The sequence below is a fragment of the Lacerta agilis genome, chromosome 9 (genome assembly GCF_009819535.1).
Source record: "Lacerta agilis isolate rLacAgi1 chromosome 9, rLacAgi1.pri, whole genome shotgun sequence".
NCBI lineage: Eukaryota > Metazoa > Chordata > Lepidosauria > Squamata > Lacertidae > Lacerta > Lacerta agilis.
In genome coordinates this window covers 51,553,033-51,559,605 of record NC_046320.1, presented here as the reverse complement: position 1 = coordinate 51,559,605, position 6,573 = coordinate 51,553,033, and positions in this window count along the sequence as shown.

Here is a 6,573-nt window from a genome sequence, read left to right as displayed (position 1 = left end):
ATCCTGTTTAAGAGGCCGGACACTTGAACGCGAATAAAATAGTCCCAGTGTCATCTTGATAAGCAGCGCACTGCTTTTAATTTACCTTTTTCCTTCTTGACCAGTAGGTGGCATTATGACAGCATTGTTCTGAATGCAAGTGGAAACAGTTTTTGCATGTCAACCAGTAACATCTATTAAAAGGCAAGCTTGCACCTATTGGTGCAAAGGAGTGATACCTACACCATTATCTCCTTTATTCTTTTGTCTCTGTATAGGTTTTCAGCTTTAAACCTGGATGCGTATACTTGCCTTACTTAGGTGAAGGAGACTTAGAACAGCAGCCGAGAGTTCCTAAGCTACGTAATAATTTAAAAGGGGGGAGGGGGGGCTCCCTTGCTAAGGAAACTGCGGTATGATCTTTCCAGCCTTCGTTTTTCTTCATTTAAAAACCACCCATCTAAGCATAGCTGTCAACTCCCCCCCCCCTTTTAAGGGAAATTCCCTTATTCCGAATAGGGTTCCTCGCAAGAAAAGGGAAAAGTTGACAGCTATGCATCTAAGTGTGGCTACAACTGCAACTAAAGCTTATGCAGATTTTCCACTAAATTCACGGCACAGGTTTCCACCTCTCCTTTATATTCTCAGGTAGGAAAAATACTAGAGCCTTGCAGAAATTATGCATGAAGTTTGAGACGACTGCTTTTGGCTATGTGGGGGTGGGGGGGTGTAGCTAAGAACTGGATACAAAGATAGCAAGTATAGCTGTTTGGGATTTACTTCTTTTTCCATATACCTGGCTTAAATTACATTAAGAGTCTGGCAAGGATGCAAAGCCAGCAGGAGTGAAAGTGCTTTGCATGAGTGATAAACGGATATTTTTGTTCAGGTTAAGCTATATAGAGTTTAAATTCTCCATATAGATGCAATCCCCACGAAAGAGAACCTCATATTGCCTAATCCCTTCCCAGTAGTAGTATTATTATTATTAATTACTACAACTACTATTTTAATAGGTTGTCCTCGGTTCACCCTAAGGTCCCAGGGTAGGTTACAACAGTTAAAATACAATGTTAAAAACAACTTAAACAACCTACGGCTGCAAAAATAGGGTGGCAGGTGTCAAAAGAGTTGGGTCTTCTGCATTTGCCGAAAGCTGTATTTTCACGACTAAGGAAGGGGCTGCCACAGTGAATGCCCTCTCCCAGCCCACCACCTCCATGAGCTTCTGAGGGTGGTGGAACTACCAAGAGAGACCTCTCTGCTGAACTGTAGAGACCTCCCCTGACTTACCCTTCCCTTTTCTCTTGGAGAATACTGGGCTGGCAAAGGAAAGGAAGAAAATGAGTGTTTGGATCTGCCTTATTTTATGGCTATAGATAGGAAGGAACTGGAGCAAACAGAAATGCAGGAAAATAAGGGAGTCAGAGGCTTGTTAAAAAGTTGTACTGTGACAAGTGTTTCTGTTGGCAGCATAGCCTTAAACCAGGCATAGGCAAACTCGGCCCTCCAGATGTTTTGGGACTACAACTCCCATCATCCCTAGCTAACAGGACCAGTGGTCAGGGATGATGGGAGTTGTAATCCTAAAACATCTGGAGGGCCGAGTTTGCCTATGCCTGCTGTAAACCAAGATGATAAACGGATACCCGTCAGAGCCCTAAATTGTCACGATTTAATTGTGAATTAAACATTCACTGAAGTGAATATGTAGGTCACTGTGAAGCTTGCTTGTCTCCCCTGCCCCCAATCAAAAAAATACTATTGGTACTATTACTGATCATCTGAGTTGGGCACCTGACTGATAGTGCAATGTTTTTCTCCTACCACATTTGGTGCAGAATGAAATGTGATGTTTGCTGTTCATAGTTATGCTCTCCCTACAACATTTAGGGAAAGCTGTGGCTTCCTGCCAGCAACAGCCAGTCACATGGACCAGAGGTAAGGGAGTGGTTTAACAGTTAATCCCTCTTCCCAGGGAACTCTGGGAATTGTAGCTCTGTGAGGGGAATGGGGGGTTTCCTAACAACTCTCAGCACCCTTAATGAACTACAGCTCCCAGAATACTTTGGCGGAAGACCCAGCTGTTTAAAATGGTATCATAGTGCTTTTATACGTATGGTGTGAATGTGGCCTCAATATTATCTATGTAATTCTGGCAACGGCTCTTGAGGGTTTCAGGTAGGGGACATTCCCAGAAGATGCTGGGGATGCCACTTCTCTGAAGGGCCTAAAGCACTCTTAAACAATAGAAAAGTCATGCTAAAACTAGTGAATCACTACATTTTATATGCAAAAAAACTGACCTTTGGGTGGAAAAGTGCAAGTATTCAGCCTGAATTTTGGACACCGTTAAAGGGTGGTCTTGCAGGTTACCAGGTCTTGAAGTGCTAATTGAAAAATTGAGTCTACCTGTGCACTCATAGGTTGTACCAAGTTTCTGTAAAACACGTACTCTGCAAGCGTAATTGAATGCTCACAGCAGATCCCCAAGGGCCATATGTGAAGTTGGTGCATAGGTAAAGTGGCTGCTATCTCTCAAAACAGAGTTCATTGTTCAAAGCCAACAGCCTTTCTGTTCCAGAGCTCAGGAGCCTTAACTTGCTCAGCTGTCTGCAATATCAACAACATATCGAACAAGGAGGCCTAAGCTAAGACCAAGCCACACAGTAGAAACTTCTCAAGTGAGGCAGTCACAGCAGCAGGTTGCAGTACTATGTCAGACTTCAGAAGATGAAGCAGCACAAAACGGTAGGATACACACAAGTACTTAAAGGGGGGTGGGGAGGAGAATGCTTAAGAGCAGCTGTTTTCAGGCCTTGTGAAGGCACCCTTTGCCAACTGTTCCAGTTTGTGGTATAAACATCAAAATGAATGTGCAGACTTTGCTGCACATTTTTCAGATTTCAGGGGCTCACATAGAGACATAAAAGCTGCAGTGAGGTCAGAGGCTGAGAAGTGGCATTGGAAAGATCTACAGGTTTACAAGTGTTGCTCTCAGACCTTAAGAACCACCAGTGCCGGATCCTGTGTGGCAGTGAACAAGGTTCAGGTGGCAGAATGCAAGGCAGATGATGGCCTTGCAGGAGTAGGGGTGCTTGGAAACAGGCTGTGCGTGCCATGGCAGCAGCAACACTAAGCACATCTCCTTCCCCAATAAACACTTGAGACATAGCCCTGAAAGTCAAATTCCAGCCCACCACTAGAAGGAAGCTTGTAGCGGGATAGGGCTGGGGGGGGGGACACACAGGCTACAACAGACTGCTCAAACAAAGCAGTGCCTTGTGCAGCCTGCTTTATAACCATCTATCTAGACCAAGCATGGCCAAACTTGGTCCTCCAGCTGTTTTGGGACTACGATTCCCATCATCCCTGACCACTGGTCCTGTTTGCTAAGGATGCTGGGAGTTGTAGTCCCAAAACAGCTGGAGGGCCACATTTGGCCATGCCTGATCTAGACCAGTGTTTTTCAACCACTGTTCCGCGGCATGTTGCCTGGTGTGCCGTGGGAAAAATTGAAAAATTGCTTTATATATAGTCAATATAGGCACAGAGTTAAATTTTTTAACATTTTTTAACATTTTCTAATGGTGGTGTGCCTCGTGATTTTTTTCATGAAACAAGTGTGCCTTTGCCCAAAAAAGGTTGAAAAACACTGACCTAGACGAAGCAACTCAAGTCCAGATACAAACTTTAGGACAGCAGTGGGGGAACCTTTTGGGGTTGGCGGACCAGTACCTCCTCAGCAGCTTGGCAGGCAAAGTTGGTATCAAGTGACTCAGAACTGGCTTGACCAGCCCACCTGGTGAAGTTGGGGGAAGATAGTGATTTCAAAGCACCACTCAAGGCTTCCAAAGAGCCATGCTTTGATGCTGCAGATTAGGAAGCTTGAACTCCCTGCCCTGCATTGAGTTCTACCCTGCTTTCTGCGTGGGTTAACTGCACGCAACATTTTCCTATGGCGAACTTGATCGTGCAGCTGAACCAGCCGCATCTCTTACCTGCCCCATACCCGACATGTGATGTCAGGGGTGGAGGTGGGGGCTTGGTCTGGAGAAGAGCTACCTGCTGGACAAAATGTGGCCCATGGGCTGAAGGCACCCCCCAAGGACTCACTTGTCAGGTTTTAATTGGGATTCACTCCCACAAAGGCATTTAAAGCTAAAGGAATTTGCAAGCAATTAAGTTTCTTGTACCAGAAACTATGCTATGACTTACTGCACTGCTGTGATGTCTGTCTGTGCCGTACATTGCTTAATTTTTTTTTTAGAATTATCGCACATTTGGTAACGTATTTGAATCTGTTTAAACATCTTTATATTGAATTAACTTTTTACAAGATACGTCAACTTGGGCTTTCTGAGGATCTCCTAGGTGCCGTGGCTTTCCCAACTGCCTAATTCTAGCGGCGGAAAAAAACATGTTCCCCCCCTTCATTTCCAACTCCCTTGGGTGCAGGAATTCAATCCCAATTATCTACACTTTCTATCTAAACCGCTAGAAAGGAGGGCTTTTACACTGGCTAGGTTCAACTCTAACCCCTCCAACCTCCTCTGGGGTAGGTTTGCAGGGATGGCAGAAGGAGATAGGATCTGCCCATGTGACACACACCCAGTGGAAACGCTAGCTCATATGGTCCTCAAATGCAAATTGTATGATGATTTTCAGCAACAATATCTTAATCTACAAAATAAAATAAAAAATTCCTTCCAGTAGCACCTTAAGAGACCAACTAAGTTTGTTCTTGGTATGAGCTTTCGTGTGCATGCACACTTCTTCAGATACACTGAAACGAAAGTCATCTACGTTTTCCAACATGGAGGCCAGAGATAGAGATTGTACGCTTCCTATTGCAGGGGAGAGACCAGGAGCTCACCGGGACAGTGGCTGAGTTCCTCTGTTTGATTTTCAGCCGCAGAAGTGCATTGCAGGTCCCAGACTTTGCTGGAGTCCCACAGAGGGAAACGGACTGCTGGCCTTTCTTCCCTTTGGTAGGTGACTGAACTGATGGTGTGACGTCTAGAATGTACTGGCTTAATAATTTTAAATGTTTGTAAGTGATGCCAATAAAGGTTTTTGATTGATTGAATTAACTTTGCTTCCCAGGGACACATGCACAAAAGGAACCATTTCTAGTGAAGTGTTATGCATTCTGCTAGTTTAGATGACCTGCAAAGCAGTGTGCCTTTTCCTTCTGTTCTCCTGCCATAAGTCTTGGAAGAACAAATGGCCTGTTGATAATGCTCTGTGTTATGCAAAAGTGGCATAGCTGTTGCATCCTAAAACTGAATTCCTAAGCATACTTAATAGGAAGTATCGCTGGACACCATGATACCACTTCCACTTGTTTTGGAAAGCATTGCATAAATATTGGAAGTGGCCTTACACTGAGTCTGGGTATATTAGTCCTTTTAGCTCAGGTATTATCTGCACTCAATTACAGTGGCTCTCCAGGGTTACAAGGCAGGGAAATCTCTCCTATCCAGCCCTCTCTGCAGATGTTGCAGATTGAACCGGGGAACTTTTTGCATGCAAAGCAAATGTTCTTCCTGCTGAGTTGTGGCCCCCTTCCCCTGACTCATTTAACCAGCCATAAAGTATTTTGTAGTTTTATTACAAAGCTTTTATTTAAAAAAACAAACCAAAAAAAAAATGCTCAGCACATTAACTCATACTGGAATGACAAAATATATATTGGTTGACGGGTATTTTTGGCAAAAGTTTTTTTAAAAAATAAAAAATGGGTACATCGATGCTCATTTCAACAACTGGCATAAAATCCCACTAAACAGGCTAACAAAAACAGATACAAATACAGAACAATTGAAGTAATAATAATTCAAGTGCTGGGCTTTTTTTTTCTTTACAAGGAAATTCAGGGTAGGTGGAGGAGGAGAGCTCGCTGTAGTCAGACCTGATGAAATATCTTGCCTTTACACATACTGAGTAAATGAAATAGATGAACATGGCTGGTGACCAGCTGATGGGTTATGTTTAGTATTAGCAAACTCCATAGTACACATATACAAAGTGTTAACAGAACAAAAAGCCACAGTCCTCCAAACATTTTGGTTCCTCTCCTGCAGGGTGGGGAAGAGGATAGGAATTTCCTTTTCTTAAAAAAAGGGGGGAGGAGTTTGGATGCTTCTTTAAAAGCTCAAAAAAATGTACACCAAGGAAATAACTAAAACATAAAAAGCATTCAAGTTTTCTTTTTTAAAAGCTAAAAATCCAAGATCGATCCTTTTGCAGCATTTAAATAAACTGGGTTGTGCCTTCCTTGACAAATTTAAAGTGTGTTCATTTCGGTGTGAAGGGCCAGGATGGGAGTTGCTGCTGGCTTTTACATCATTCTTCTGGCTGAAGCAAAACAAAAACACAGCCGAACTATATTTGCTGCTGACTCAGCATTGACAACGCATGAGAGATACAAACAGGAGTGTAAGGCGGAGCGAAGACCAAAAAGGAAAGAAGCTACTCTGCTGACTGGGGAAGTTCTGACATGTTCTTCTTGCTCTCTTTTTATTGTGTTAAGATTTGGGACTCCATGATAGCAAAGGGGCCTGGCAGTGATTGTCTTTATGGTTCAGTGTC